Consider the following 17,726-nt stretch of genomic DNA (forward strand, 5'->3'; position numbering starts at 1 on the left):
TCAACCAACTGACAAGATAAAACAAGGGCAAACAATCCAGTGGAGGTATCGACATGAGTCTGTAATATGGAGGTATTTCTTTTCACTGTATGTGTGGCTAATTAATAAATTCCCACAAAGCAAAACATCAGCTACCATTACATTTGTTAAACATATTTACTGATTATGCTATTTCTATTACCTATAATTTTACTATAGTTTGGCAACTATCAGGTCTAAAGAATTAAACTGAGCTAAAGTGTCTGTATTAATGGGTAAAAGGGACTTTGGATATGCAAATTGTTTTCTGAGTGGGGTATTTATAGTTGTATGATGTGCCTGGATAGGTACATACCAAAAGGGCAACGTATTTCAATAGCAGGCCTAATTAGAACAGGCACAGCTTCTCTGACCCGGATGAGACACCTCTAGATATGTATTGTGATTAACAGGAACATTTCTTTTCTATTGAAGCTGCATAATGGTCAGATGAAAGAGAGAGGTCAGGCAAGGTGCCAGCACTTCTGACTAACATATCAGTCTCCGAGGAGTACTGGCTATACTATAAGTTGATGATGAGAATATTTTTTTTTGTTTCCTGATAAAGTACATGACACTTGAGCTACATAGATTCTATCTATGTAGTTATCTATGCTAATTCAATCGATGTAGATGTAGAAATAGTTCTATGTAGATACTAATGTATATTTTAGAGTTTTACAGCAGAATGCCTCAGAAGTAAATCAATGTGTATCATTGTTACAGAATGAATTACCATCTGTAGATACTGTTTTTGAAATTAGATCTACAGCCCCAAGTCAATTATGTACTTTCACCTGATACTTTAAAATATATTTCACAAAGCACCCTTCGGTCTTTGCTGATCAATTTACAAGATGTGCAAACAACAATTCATTCTATGGCTTGTTCCATGGTAGAAAACACTCTAAGACAGACCAGCTCCATTACCTGGCTAGCAAAATAATAGAATAAAATTTAAGTTATTACTCGAAGCTAGTCAAAGTAGTAGTCAGGTCAACCCAGTCCCGAGTCCAAAACACATGTGTTGCTAAACATTTATCATTTCCACTATGACACATATCACGCATACAACAACGGAGATGCAACACTCGCAATCCATGATATTACACTGTGAGTGGAAAGAAAGGGAAGGAAAAAAAAGGGAAAAAAAAATAAATAAATACCAAAGTTGGAATGTACATGTTTCTTTTTGAGTATTCTTATCTATTTTAAATAGGCAATGTTAAATTTAAGAAAACTGTTACAACTTATACTAGTAATAAGTTATGTACCTTTAACAATAACTATACAAGTTCAATATCACTCAAGTTTGATCATTGCTGTCATTCTTAGTCTAAAAAGTATGCTCTGTTGATAGATATAACCACTGTATAACATCTCTTACTTTAGGATAATTTAGTAGTGTGAAGTTTGAAATGACTGTAGATACTTGGTTAAACAAAAAGTTATTGTTATATATCCTCCTGCAACACATCACATTCACTACATGAGAATTAGATCATAAATATTATGCTAGTACTAAATACTCTCCTATATCACCGCAGGGGATAAGTGGTTAGGCACTAAGGCCAATTGGAAAGAAATTGATGCCACACATATACACATCCTCGTCACAGTAAGTACCCACTCAAATATTACCCATAGCCTTCTAAACAACTCAAATAAAATAAAATCTCCTAAGAAAGCCTAAACATTATGATCACACTTGACTCATGGAATGTAAATGGTCTTCAAGATAATAAGAAATAGAATCTACTTATGCATCTTACCTATCAAAACAAATCAAACATTTATCTCCAAGAAATACATATGACGGATGTTAGTGGGATAAAGATAGAAAGAAATATTGGATTAAGCAAATCATAACAGCAGGAAACAATACAGCCTCTAAAGGAACTGCAATCATAATTAAAAAAAAATCTTTTCAGGGGGAAATCTCAAAATATAACTCAGATATAAATGGTAGATGATGCTATTTTACTATTTTCCACCACTACATAAAAAAAAAAAACATAATTTTCTTAAATGTTTATGCACCATGCTCTAACCAACACCACTTTATGTATGACATATATAACTTAATAATGAAATTCCCAAATCACTACTATATAATAAGGGGTGACTGGAATACTCTCATAAACCATCATAAGGATGGATCCCATAAAAACAAAAAACAATCACCTCTAAGCACCCTAGTATTGGAAGAATTAGTAAAGAGATATAAATGAAATAAAACACTCACTGGGGTAAATGCCTCTTGCCAAAAAGTTCAAAAATGATATTAAATAACACAGTACAAGCAGAGGCAACCTTGCACTCATATATAGCGTGATATAAAGAACGTATAACTTCGCACTAAAAACAACACGATTTTATTGGTGTGCACAAACGGTAAGCACTTTCACAAATGCTTCTTCAGACCATAACACACCCTATTACTAATTGATTCTTAAATAATCTTTAAATCATTATGACATCACACTCTCATTTGGAATTAAAGGTATAGACAATATTGAAGCATAAACAGCACTAAATAAACAAAATATGTTTCATCTAAGCAAAAATACAGCATCCTGAAATGCATTATATATATATATATATATATATATATATATAAAAAATCTCATAATCTACTTATACCATACAAGTGTGCAGAATATATCCAAATGTATATGGAAACCATCTCAATATATGAGTAGGGTTCATCTGAAAGCTGTAAATATATAACAATGGCAGTGTTGGAACCTAGACAAACCTAGTAGTGTGTCACATAATTGATAAAATATATATATATATATATATATAGAAGGCATGCAAAATATTGATGATGGTGTCTAAAAATAATCTTGGATAACTAAAACTATATTAATATTCAACATAGAATAAAAATTAATATTCAATGCACAAATTATATATGTTGGCATAAATTCTTAAGAACATATATCTCATATGCCTTTCTTCTAGCTTTTAAAACTGGTTTGATTGAGGCTCTTCCATTTAATCCCTTGCCTCTATCAGCTTGAAATTTAAGTATCCAGGCAACTTCCTTCTTCTCTGTTCCATTTCTAATATCACCTTGCCTAATAGTGGGAAGAATATTGTCTATAACCATGAATGTAAAAGTATGGTGTTCCCCCGATGTCATGACATGTTTCGCTAAAGCATTATTAACATATTGTATCCTGATGGCATATAAGTGTTCCCTAATCCTGGTGCAAAACATTCTATTGGTTTTCCCAAAAGCTTTAAAAGCTTGTGAAAATGCCATTTATAGCATAGGAAACAATAGTTTTTTAGAAGAAGGAAAGTATAATTTGACAAAGAGTGAGCACAAAGCATTGTGTGATTTGTAGACTAATAATAGCATAGTTATAAGACCCGCTGATAAATGGGGACCAGTGGTGGTATTGAATGCTGACTTTTATAATACAGCTATGCAAGAAATGTTATCGGATCCAAATGTATATGTTGAAGTACCAAAAACAATTGCGTTTGAAATGAGTGAACAGATTGCCAGTACCGTATATGAATGCATGTGTATGGAAATATTAAGTAAAGATCTTTTTAATTATTTTACTGTTGAAAATCCACTCATACCTTAAATTCATGGTCTGCCCAAGATACTTAAAGACCCATATAACCTGAAATTTAGACCTATAGTAGCAGGGGCAGGATGACTGACAGAACCCATCTCTATATACCTGGATAAGGAATGAAAGACAGCACTCAATGAATATGCATATGTGTTGAAAGACACAGAACAGTTTTTAGTGGACCTTTATGGGGAAGTGAAGCAAATGGGAACAGCAGATATGGGGATGCTGGCCACACTAGATGTAGTGTCTTTATTTACAAGTATACCCAATGACCAGGGGATAAGCATGGTGAAATCGTTGTTGACAAGGCAGGGAAAGTTCTCTAATACTAAGATAGACTTTCTCTGTATGTTACTAGAATTGGTACTAGAATTGGTACTAGAGCACAACATATTTATGTTCAATGGCATATGCTATAAACAGTTGTCAGGGGTTGCCATGGGCACAAGTTGTGCCAACACATATGCAAACCTGGTTATGGTTAACTGGGAATATGAACATCTGTTAGGTAATCCCCAAATAGCCTTTTATAGGCATTTTGTAGATGATCTTTTTATTTTTTGGAAAGGTGATGGTGAACAACTTAAATCCCTGTATGCACACCTAAATACTACTAGTGACTTTTTAAAGTTTACGACGAACTGTTCTGAGATGGGGTTAGACTTCCTGGATGTTACCATATTCAGAGAAAATGACCAATGGTCTATGAAATTACATAGGAAACAATGCTACTGACCATCTTTTCTACACAGAAATAGTAGGCATAACCCTAAGATTTTTCCTAACATAATCAGAGGTCAGGCAATGAGAACATCTCGCTTATGTTGTCAAGAGGAAGTGCATAGAAATGAGTTAACTAATCTAAGAACAGGTTTCATTAATAGGGGGTATAGTGAATATGAAATTGATAAGGTGTACCATAATGTACACAAAGAAAGGACAGGTAAAGCTAAGCCCTACTATTCTGATAGAGCAGGTAGTGACATATAAAAGAGATGTGAAAAGGTTTGAAACCATCATACGACAAAATTGGCATATGTTGCTAGTAGATGAGGATACTACCAACATAGTGGGTGGACTATCACATTTTGCATTTAGAAATAAGAAAAATCTGAAACAGCAGCTTTGCTATCCAATGATACCTACTCTGATGGATAGCACAGTGAATGGTACGCATAGATGTGGAAAATGCACACAGTGTGTTTATATAGATGAATCAAGGTTTTTTAAGCACCCCGAAACAGGGCGTCTATGGGATCTAAGGAATTCTGCTGATTGCAATACTAAGAATGTAGTGTATGTAGCTCACTGCACAACATGTTTCCATTACTGTGTTGGCAAAACTAACTGTCACCTTAGGGAATGGATAAGGGATCACCTTTACTGCACTAGAAAAGGGCAACTATATAGTGCTTTGGCTAAGCATACATTGGATAAGGGGGATGGCCATATACTTTTATTTCAAGTTTTACACATTTGGAATGTCAGCAGTAGGATGGGGGACATAGTCAATACTACTAAAAATATGGAAGTAAAATGGATTTTGCGTTTAGGAGCACACAGAGGTTTGGGTTTGAATGGTAGTGTTCCATTGAAGCCAGTGCTAAAATCTAGAAGGTTAAAATAAAATGAATAATAATAGTACTATCTTAACAAGAGCAGACTACATAAACACATGCAGGGCTTCGGGTCAATATGACAGTATTTCTTGAGCTGCTTCTAGCATAGATATCACTAAAGACAAGTATTTGTTGAGATGTATGTTTAAAGCATACGTATTTACTAGGTGGACAGCATGAGTATTTATTAGGCAGAGTATATGTATTAAGTTGAGTGTGTACTGCTTATATTTTTATATAAATGTAGATATATTTTTATGCTTATACCCACACACACAAGCAGTTACTAAATGGGGAACATGAGTATATGTATTTATTCATTGACTTTTTATGTATTTTATTTATATTCATCCACATGTTCTTGTTTTTACATTTTGTGCATGTGGTTTTTAAACAGTGTTTTTCTGACTTCGGCAATTAACTAAGGGCAAAACGTAACCATAGTAATTAATTGATTGCTGAGTGCTGAATTAACTTTGAGTGGTAGGATTTGTTGTTTTAGTAATGAATTAAAGTATTTAAGTGCTGTTGTTGTTTGATTGAACTGTCTGATGAAGCAATGGTTACCATTGCAAAAGGGCTCACCATTTTGTATTAAAAAAGATTTTACTTTGTCGCGGTTCAGCTTCTTTATTCCAGCTACCTTCCTACTGGGCACCTGTATTTCAACATCTGCAAAAAAGCTATATATCTTGCATTTGAAAAATAATTTTCTTACTAAACTTAGGCTTCTATACACCTACGCTGAATGGGCTCAAATACCCTCCAAAATGCTAGCCAGACTAATTAATATAAAAAAGACCTTCCTAAAATAACTGAGTTAAATTATAATGGCAAATTAGTTAATAATGTTCCAGACATAATAAATTCATTTGCCGAAATATATAACAACATATATAATCCCCAGCTCCAAACCCACACAGATTTATATGATAAATTCATAAAAGATCTAAAATTCCCATTATTAAATGTACAGGTAACATTTCTAGCAAACCCACTCACATCAGAAGAAATCCAAATCCAAACCCACCCAGATTTATATGACAAATTCATAAAATATCTAAAATTCTCATTATTAAATATACAGGTAAATTTCGTAGCAAACCCACTCAAATGAGAAGAAATCCAACTTGCTGTAAATACATTGCAAATTCGCAAAGCTCCTGGCCCAGATGGCTTTACAGCTTAATTTTACAAAAAATTCAAGGTACAGCTCTCAGGTATTTTACTCAAAGTATACAACCATATCATAGAACATAGAATATCAGACCTCTACATCAACAACTCAAAAACTATGTTGATTCTCAAACCTAACTCAGATGCAACAAACCCATATAACTATCAACCTATTGCTCTCATTAACTTAGACATAACAATACTAACCTCAGTACTATCACATCGACTACAAAAAGTAATACCATTCATAATTTCACCCGAGCAACTAGGTTTCATGCAATGTTGTCAGGTCTGTGACAATACCTTAACTCTTGACACAATAATGATACTCTTAGCAAAAGACAAATTTCCCAGATATACTCTAACAGTTGATGCAAGGAAAGCTTTTGATACAGTAGACCTAAATTTTCTTTTCAATGTTATTCCCTGTTTCAATATTCTTGAATCCTTCATAAATATAATTAGATATATTTACAAAAATGCCTCAGCCACATTGTGTATAAACAAGACTCAATCGCAACCTATTCAAATAACAAATGGAACCAAACAAGGTCGCCTTCTATCCCCGTATCTTTTCAATCTTTACCTTGAACTGCTCTTACTTTATATTGCTCAAAAAACCTGTCACCACATCTCAAAAATCAATAACATTAACATAAAGTTCACTGCATTTGCTGACAATCTCACTAATTACTTTGAACTCCCAAACACCAACCTACATTAAATTTTAAAATCAATATATAGCTTTCCAAAAATATCAAACTATGGAATTAACCCTCTGAAATCCTCTATATTCCCTATAAACCCTTATAACCATAATGAATCCTACTTCCCCCTAACTCCAATCACAGTAAAATACCAAATAAAATATTTAGGTATCAACTTTGTACATACCCACAATGTGTTGAAAGAAAATTTACAAAAAACATGGGAAAAAATTAGTCTATACATAACTTGGTGGAAAAACATAAACTTATCACCCTTATTGAAAGCTGCTATCATTAAAATGAATATTTTACCAAGAATTATATACCAGTTTAACTCCATAAACATAAATATCCCCCAAAAATTCTTTGTTAAAATGCATTCAGCCCTTTCAAACTTTAGTTGGCACCCAAACACCATAAGAATTTGATATGGCAAGTTAATATTACCAAAGGAAAAAGAGGGTTTAGGGTTACCTGATTTTAAACTATACTATGGCATCATCTGTGTTAGTAGAATTGTTGAAATCTCAAATCATAACCCAGACAGTGAAAATTGGTCTCCACTGTGGTGTAAAATATGGTTAAATCAAATAAAATCACTCAAAATAAACCCCAAACCCTCCCTTACATTAAACTAAAGAGTAAATATCCATCTAAAATCCATCCTATGATAAAAAATAAAATAATAATCTTTCAAAATTTAATATCATCACTCCACCTTGAAAATAATCTAGATCCATTACAACCAATATATCTCAACCCAAACTTGAAACTATACAACAGATTGTTAGATCTCACAAACTATCCACAGATTAAAGGCATAACAATATGGCAAATACTTAATTAAAAAATATTGAACACAACAGACTTAAGAATCCACCTCAGTGTAACTAGACAATATGACCCTTTACTTAGACAAATAAAGTTAATCATCAACATTAAATTCTCAACAATTAAAATAGATGAACATAACATTAAAGTCACCCAACAAATCCTCAAAACTCTATCCTACAAAACAAAAATGCTATCTAACTCATACAAATTAATATCTGCAATAAAATTCCAGTATTTAATTCTCTTCTCCAAATATTGGAAAGAGAAAAATAATAATATAACTATCAATCAAAAATTCAAAGCACTCAAAAACACATTAAACTTAACTCCTTTTAAAAAGTTAATTTATACAAAGGTTATGATCAATGATAACACTTACTTTATCCCACTGGTTGTAAAAAACTTTGGTTATAAAAAACCCTAACCTGTCCCTTCTGTTCCCCGGAAAACGCTGATATACTACACATTTTTTTTTTTGGAGTTGTAAGGCAGTCTATAAATTATGGTGCTCACTGAAAATCAAACTTCAAAAAATGGGTTATGAAAAAAAACACCTTTTCTTGGGAAACATCAATTCTACATATAACTCCCAAATTCTTAAGTGGTATCCACAAACATGTTATTATTACAATATGTGCTCTAATCAAACATTTCATTGAAATAAATTGGTTGAATAAATCCAAAATTGCCTGGGAAAGTTTTAAAGTAATGGCAATGAAACCTTTGTTCTCTCATAAATTAGTAACAAAAAATCCCAAGAAGAAGACATACTTTCAAAAATATAGGAGTTACCTTTTTGACACTATCCTGATTGACTAAACCAGAACACATTTTAATGTCATTCCATGAGTACAGATGAAGGCCATTTTAAAAGCAAATTCAAAAAGTTGATATAAATTAATAGGAAAATGACAAATGTAAATTATTACTTGCATGGCAACTAGTTTGTAAATATCTTGTAAATATATTTTGTAATTTGTTTATGTTTTAGAAGTTACTCTGTTCTAAACAATTATTCTCTGGGTCGTAAATAATTTGGTTGTCAAAAACAATTGAAATGTGAATTACTTGACGCTTCTTTGGAGAACTTCAGTTAACCAACACACTGGCTTATTTTGCTGCTCTAGTGAATTAACATCCTCTGAAATAAATTATAAACTGGTTTTGGAATGTTATGTTCATACAGTGTGTACTACTACTCTAAATGTAAATAGTTGATGTTTTTAAAATGTTTTTAACTGTTTATTACTATGTCATTTTTGTACATGCCATTTCTATTCTTCGTATACACAATTTCAATAAACATCAAATTGAAAAAAAAAACTGTGTATAACAGGGATGTCTCTGTAAATGTTGTGTGTGTATGTTATGTAAATGTGTTAAGTAGATATATGTGGAGAATCTATGTATCATTGTAATTTATATATATATATATATATATATATATATATATATATATATATATATGCATACTGTATATCGGTTTCATATGTATATGTGATACATACTGATAGATACATTAATCATGTGTGAGGGGGATAGGGACAGATATGTTTATGTAGCTGTCTGTATGTACAGACGTATTTCTACATAGCAAGTCTTTGTGATGAAGAGGCAACAGACTTGTGCTCAAGTTAGCTAAGAGTAGGAGCATGCCCAGTGGGACTGTCAGTACTTACAAGGTGACTCCAGGCCTGAGCTACCTGTACTCCAGTCCAGGATTTTGTCAGCTGCAGACATTGCCTACTGCACATGTTTCCACAGTACAGCACTTCCATGAAATTGCCCAAGGCATTCCCCAGCTGTGTGCTGTACTTAATATGCGACTGGGGAACATAATGTAACACCACACACAGAATGACATTCTGCATACCTCTTACTGTACATGTTTTTCCAGAATGTCCAGCATTTTGCCCCATATGTTTGGTCTGTTTCTTATGTATTTATGGTGTTCCAGTAAAATATTGTATAATGCAGTCACTGAATTGTACTAACTACTGATACATTTAAGTGATGGCCGCTACATCCTGCAGCTATTCTGTTGTGTTGCAACCTGCTGTTATACTAGTTACCTTCTAGGTTCATCAGAGCATGTGTAATGTCTGTCTGTAGTTTTGGCACTTTGTCCCTCCATTATCTCCTGGTTTGACCAGCTTTCTTGCAGTAACAGATTGAGGGATATGACAGCCTGTGAGAATACCACTATATGAGTACTTCACATGCAAAAGATGTGGATGCTGCCAGATTCAAGCCATCAACGCCAACATCCCTAGTCTAGTGAGCCACACCAACCACCAGAGCGGTGTCATTCCTCACACAATCAACAGCATACAGACATACATTATCACCCCTGCATTACGTGAGACATAGAATGTGTGGCCAGATTCTATGTCACAGCCCTGGAATTGGCTGGTTGCTGATATATCATTGCAGACTTACTGTTACAGCAGTTATATGGGAACACTGATGTGTTGGGGGGTGGGGGATGACTAACACATGCTCTGCTGGCTTAGATAGTTGTGTGATTGCCCTGTGACCCCACTGTTTGCCATCTCCCTTGAATAATGTAGTGGATTTTTCCAGTCATGGGGCCTAGTGCATATTGTGGGACACATACTATTGGGCAGAGTACCTGTTGTCCCACGTGGCTGTTAAATCTCTCCAAGTAGCCCAGTAGCCCACTATATTCCCTTGCATACATGTGGCAGGTCCATACATATGCTACTTTATTCTAGTACCCCTTACAAATGGTGTATGGGTGAGTGGCTTACCTTGATAATGCAGCAGTTGACAGACCTGTAGTTCTGGGATGACTCTGTCTGATGCACACAGTACACAGCCAATACATGGTTAGGTACAGGTTGTGCGGGCTAGTTGGCATCATTTTTACTACAGTATATGTATGTGAGTCAGAGTAAGGTGTCAATCCCAAGGGCCCTAGGTTGTCACTGCATGTGCTAGGAGTTGTCTCTTGGCCAAGGTCAGGGCATACTGGGAACACCTACAACTGCCTAGTCCGAGTCTCCCTGTGGGTGTGGCTGTGGGGACCTATGCACTGGTGGGGGGCTGTGTACCCCCTCCCTTTGCTGATCCTGCTGTAACTGTTTCCACAGGATCATATTGTGTAGCATGGCACATACTGTGAACATCTGTGCACATGTGGCTGGAGAGTACTGCAGGGCTTCACCAGATATATCAAGGCACTGGAACTGTGACTTCAGCAGCCCAAACACATGCTCTATGATGTTCCTAGTTTGTGTGTGTGCCTTATTATGGCATTCTTTCATGGGTGTGTGTGCATTTCTGATGGGTATCATCATCCACAGTTCCAGAGTATAGCCAGCATCCCCCAGTAAATGGCCATGTGGGATGTCCCCCTTTCAAACATCAGGTACAGCTGTGATGGGTGCCAGATATGGGAGTCGTGACAACTGCCAGGGCTGCCAGCACACACATTCATGATAATGCCCTGGGCATTGCACACGATCTAGCAGCTGATGGAGTGATTCCCCTTGCAGTTGATGTAGATTCTACCATGCTCACCGGATGGTGCCTTGATGTGTACACGAGTGTAATCTATGGCACCCAGTACCTCAGGGTAGTGTGCTACACAGTAGAAGTGTTGCATACTGCTGGCCCTTCCATCAGAGGTGTGGGTAGTTATCATGACTCCCACATCTGACATGCCTCAGAGCTGTACCAGGCATTTGCCAAGGGGGGCATCTGTGACGACACCCATCAGAAATGCACACACACACACACACACACACACACACACACACACACACACACACACACACACACACACACACACTGAAGATCACCAGAATGCGGCACATGCACAAACCAGGATCATTGTATAGCGTGTGTTTGGCATGCCCAAGTCAAGGTTCCGTTGCCTTGACATATCTGGTGGAGCCCTACAGTACTCTCCAGCCACATGTGCACACATCTTCATAGTATGTGCTATGCTACACAATATGATCCTGCAGAAACAGCTGCAGCAAGAACATCACAATGAAGGGCCACACAGCCCCCCACCAGTGCCAATGTCCCCACAGGCACAGGAGGACTTTGAGGAGGAACCCCCTGAGCCTGTTCCTGTAGGTAGACAGAGGCATGCCCAGTATGCCCAGGCCTTGGCAAAGAGGCAACGCATAGCACACACACTGACACTGTAGGGACCCAGGGACTGACACCTCTTTCTGACTTGCACACACAGTAAAATGGATACCACACACATCATACTACCTGTACCTTACCATGTATAGGCTGTGTACTGCATGCTTCCGACAGAGTCAGCCCTCAAGCACCATCCTCATAACTGTGACAGGCACAATGTAAGTCAGTCTTCTTAACAATACATGAATGGAGTAGTACATTGTGGTAGCATATCTATGGTATTACAGCATGCATGCAAGGGCATGGAGTGGCCTACTTGGATAGCAGCAGACAGCTGACAGCTATGTGGGACAACAGGAAATGTCTGCCTAATACTTACTTCCCCACAGTATGCAGTAGTCCCCTAGGTGAAAAATCTCACTGCAGTATATGTGACTAACTGGGGGGTCATAGGTCACATGCATGGATGTCAATGTGGGGGCCCCATACTCACTCTCAGCATCACCCATCAAGTCAGCTGTAGAAAACCATAAAGAAATGTCTGGTAAAGGAGCACAAATGGGAACAATGATGAAATATTCCTCTACAGACTTACAGAGTGATATCACAGTAGGTCTTGCAGTTACATTAAGGCTCTGAAGGGTAAGAAGCCTGAGACCCAAATATCTGCCTTTACAATCTAACCTGTAGTCTTTAGTGATATGCCTGTATTCTCCAAGACAGGCACAATACTATGCTAAATGGAACCAAAATGTAAATGCAACATCAGCACAGTCTGTGCAAATGTGTACAGTTGACAGGTGTCCTCTCCCCCCAACACACCCAGGTTCCCATAAAAATGCAGTAACATTAATGTTTGTAGGGTATTAGCAGCAGAGCACACATTCCCAGGGCTGTCCCAATCAACTTGATAACTTGTCACATATCCACAATATGCAGGGGTCAATGAGCTATACAGATGTGTGGCTAATACTGCCAGGATGTGGCCAGCACTTACTTCTGGCTGTCATGTCTTAGGTAGAGTACTGTGGTTGACAGGGTCCATGTTCCAAGGACTGCAGTGCCAACTAGTTTGCATGTCAACTACACCTATGGTAGGAGTTGTACACACTGTCCAGATGTCAATATCTGTAACTGCAGGAAAGCTGGACAGATGAGGGATATTGGGCCACACATATGGACAGTACAGAGCTCGGAGTAACCTACACAGTGCCTAGCATACCTCTCAACTGTACAGACTTTTTGCAGAATGTCCAGAGGTTTGCATCATATTTGTGGTCTGTTTATCATGAAACTGTGGTTTTCTGGCAAATCACAAAAGACTAAATTCAGAAAATAATGACAGATTATCATTTCAGACTTCATACCATTTAGAAAAATTGATGCTGATGTGAAACCTGTTATTGTATCACCTTTCTAGGTTTGTAAGGCCGATAGTTAACAATGGCAGCTATATTTAGGCCTTTGTCCCTCAATTACTTATGGCTTTGTCCAGATGTCTGGCTCTAGAAAGTTGAGAGGTATGGTGCCTAGTAGGACAGCAGGTACCTGAAGGTTAGTGCACTGCTAAGTTATAAAAGGCTGCCACCTTACTGTGTCAGTACTGACAACATGTCACTGGGCAACATCCATACCCCTGGAATGACAGGTTGTCACAGAAGGAGCACAAGTATGCCTTGTATATCTGTTCTGCTTGTCTTAACATTGCATTTGCCTGTCAACTATTTGCAAAACAAGAAAGGGTCATGTCAAAAAATCAATGGCAGACAGTGGAGAAGCAGACATCATACCCTTAAGAGAAAACAAGCAAATACCAAACTGGTCTCCCATCTGTCTATGTTTGGCAGAACAGTAATAACACCCTGTCCCCATGTGTAGGCCTTTGTCTGACTGTCATATATTGGCCTGTCCAGATGTCAGTCTGTGACGGTTTGACAGCTAGGCCCATGTGTAGCCTCTTAATAGCATAGCATCACACACCGTCTGAGGACCACAGCAGATGTAGTGCTGCAATGATGGACAACCTGCTAAATAGGTACTCTCAGAGGTGTGAAGTCCATAACCTTGTGTGCAATGTTACAGCATTTACCCCGCTCATACCAGAATTACAAATACATAACAGCAGCCACTTTGGGCAAAGCCTGTGACTGGACTATAGGATGACAAAGAGACACACACAAGGGGAAGGGTAACCACTGGCCAGGCAAAAGGAGAATGTGCACACAAGAACAAAATGTGCAGTAACATAGGTTCCCTGCAGTGTATGGAGGCAGTAAACATCACTTGCAAATACACAACACACACCCACATAAGTGGAGGTCCGCAACAAAAGAAAAACTTAAACAGAGGACACCTCAGAGGCAAAAACACATGAGAACTCCACAAACCTACACACCACAAACCATGCATAGTGCACATACAAGGGACTTGCAAACACTAAGGTCTTACCATACATCCAACATATTACTAATAGAAGACTCCACTGTGAGACACACAGATGTGCCTCTCACCAGGCAGGATAAGGAGAAGGTCACAGTTACTTGTTTGTCAGGTGCCATAATCTGTCATATCACACATGCACTCAAGTCACCCCACAAAACGTACAGGTATCACTCCGGTCTGGTCCATGGCGGTTTGAACGATGTCAGATGTACCTCCCTGGACTATAGCAAGACAGACATGATTAAGCCTGTTGAATATGTGTCCCATGCAGGTATGTCCCTAGCCTTAAGCAGCATTCTGCTGTTACACAGAATGATGGCTCAATACAAACAGAAAATGATTGTCAGCAACACTTAGCTCACTCACTGGTGTCATCCCAGGGGGATCCACTGCTTGGTAGCATCGTTGCTTTGCTAAAGATGGCCTGTATCCATCTCACTTGGTCTTCAGACCTCTGGCAAAGGCCCTTGCCTCCCTCATAGTGCCTTTGTAGGGAAAGTCATGGGGTCCATACTACCAGCATAAAACACTCAACAAAATGCAGATTTAAGGCCATACTGCTAAACACTAGGGGTCTAAACAGGAAAATGCACTCATTGCAAGCAGTCATAAACCTGGAAGATGGTGACATCTGTGCACTCACAGAAACCTGGCCCACAGTCACAGAGAGAAACCCATCCTTACCTGATCAGTTATCCTATCATACAGCCAGACACCAAAATGTGGGCAGCAAAGCCAAAGGAGGTGGAGTATAAATATCTATTAGGCAGACACACACCTCCATGCTGGTCAAACAATCTGACGCACACGAGACACTCCAAGTGCAGTGAACTGTTGACAAGACCCCTATGCAAATTATATGTAGCTATGGGCCAACATATCTGACACAGGACACCCAACCCACATATCTGGCCCAATACAAATCTATCAAGATTCCACCCGTCACCCAGATCATTGCTGACTTATATTACCCAACCATTGCTTAGAAATCCAACCATGCCAGAACGAAAATGCACAGAGATTCCCCCATCTTATCAATGCTACATCCTTCAGACAGCCACATGATACCCCCGCAAGATCTGATACCTATGTCAGACTTTGCAGTAACCAACATGATCAACCACTGCAGCACCCCTACAGTATCATTCTCCCTAGCAAGATTAGACAGATAAGCATTCATGTGTCAAATCACCATCTCTCTTGACCCCCCCCTCTAGCCATGGTGAAAGGAAAATGTCCCACAAGCTAATCACAACCACCAGAGGGATGGTATAAACAGCTGAACAGCCCCCTACCCCACTAGAGGAACAGCTACCAACTTCCAAATGTACACAAAACTACTATGCCAGCATATACATAGAAATGCATGGAATCAGGAATACCTGACAGGACAACATCACCATCTACAAGGGAGAGTAAACCTGTCAGCAAACATCTCAATAAAGAAACTATATAGCAAAAGGATAACATTGTTATCCAGGACCGAGAAGGAGCAGGTGCACAATAGGAAGTAATCACCCCTTAGCCTAAACAATTAAATAAGAGCACCAATGAAATCCACTAAAGGCAACTCCGAGTCCAAATTGCCCACATCTAAGACAGACAATCATAAGGCCTTCCTCACATATGTCTGCATTCCCCAAAAAAGCTCCCAGAACAGTGCAGAACTGGTGGTCAAAGACACCACATACACAAATGCAGTAGATATAGCCAATCCACTGGCTGACAGATTCAGTGGAGATGTCTCCCCTCTGATCCCCCATCAGGAAAGCAGGGCATTCCCAGTACCTGAACACCCAACCCTTATCACTAGGGAACATGGCATTACTACCCTCTCAAAGTCAAGATGACAGCCTCCATGGGACCTGAATACATCCCAGGCTGCAATCTACATGAACCCAGGCATGAACTGGCAGCATCAGTAAGCACCCTACACACCCAAAGGCTGAGTACTGTCTTTCTCACAGCCAAGTGGTGGACAGCCACTATCATCCCTTTACACCAAGGTGGAGTGTTCACTGATCCAGGAAATGAAAGACCCATCCGCCTAACTAGCCTGATCTGCAAGGCCATGCAATGGATTATCATGGATCTCATTAACAGGGACATTGGAAAACTCCAGATACATTACCCTACACAGTCTGCCATTCTCAGGGGATGTATGTCAGTGAACTCTGGATGACTTCCCTGAGGCAGCCAACAAAGGCATGGATGAGGGAGAGATGGTGCACTCCGGCCACCTTGACATGGCCAAAGCCTTACACACTATTCCCCACTTGGCCATAGTACATGAACTCTGTCAACTAGGCAGCAATCCATATGTTACCAGATGGGTAGCAAACTGCTTCATTGATAGAACCCACATAATCATAATAGGGTAGCCAACTCAAACATTACACCTGTAATGAGTGGCATACTCCAAGGATCGGTCTGTGGGGCCTCTGGTATATGGGATATACTTCCCTGAGGTGCAGGCCAAAAACACTGGCCTATGGCTGAACATGTTGCAGATGACTGCAAGCTTTGAACAGTCATCAGTACCCAAAGTGATGTGGATGTCCTACAAGAGGGTCTCACCAAAACAAATGACTGATGCCAGAAAAATGGCCTGAAGCTGAATGCCTGCAGATGCATCATCATCCCCTTTGGGAAGACTTAACTCCCCATATAGTATCACATTAACAACAATGTCCTATGTACACAATCAGTATTGAGGCATTTGGCAACCCATGTTGATAGCAACCTTAAGTCTGGGCACCATGTTGCTCCCATTGTAAAGAAAGCTTCATATACGGGACAACTCAAATGTAAGGGTATCCCATCCAGGGACAAAGAGGTCATAAGATCCATGTATGCTAACCTTATGAGGCCAATTATTTTGTTCAATGCCCCCTTCAGCATGTACCTCACAAAATAGATGCAGCAGCTGGAGAGACGACAGAGGTTCTTCACCGGGTGAATGCAGGACCACAAACACCTACCCTACACAGATAGGCTAACAGCACTGTCCCTCTAATCAGTTCCATACAGACTCTGCAGAGGTGATCCCTGTCTGGCATACAAAGCAATCTAGATCCTGCCTTGATGGGACTGTTCCCACTAGAAATCAGGACCCTTATACATCCTAAACAATTTAAGGCTGCCACCAAAGAGCACTTTAAAAGTCACTGGTGCTGCCACTGCACTCTCCCTCCTTAAACATTCCCTAC

Source organism: Protopterus annectens, chromosome 7.part0 (genome assembly GCF_019279795.1).
Source record: "Protopterus annectens isolate FY-2018-M chromosome 7.part0, PAN1.0, whole genome shotgun sequence".
Taxonomy (NCBI): Eukaryota; Metazoa; Chordata; order Ceratodontiformes; family Protopteridae; genus Protopterus; species Protopterus annectens.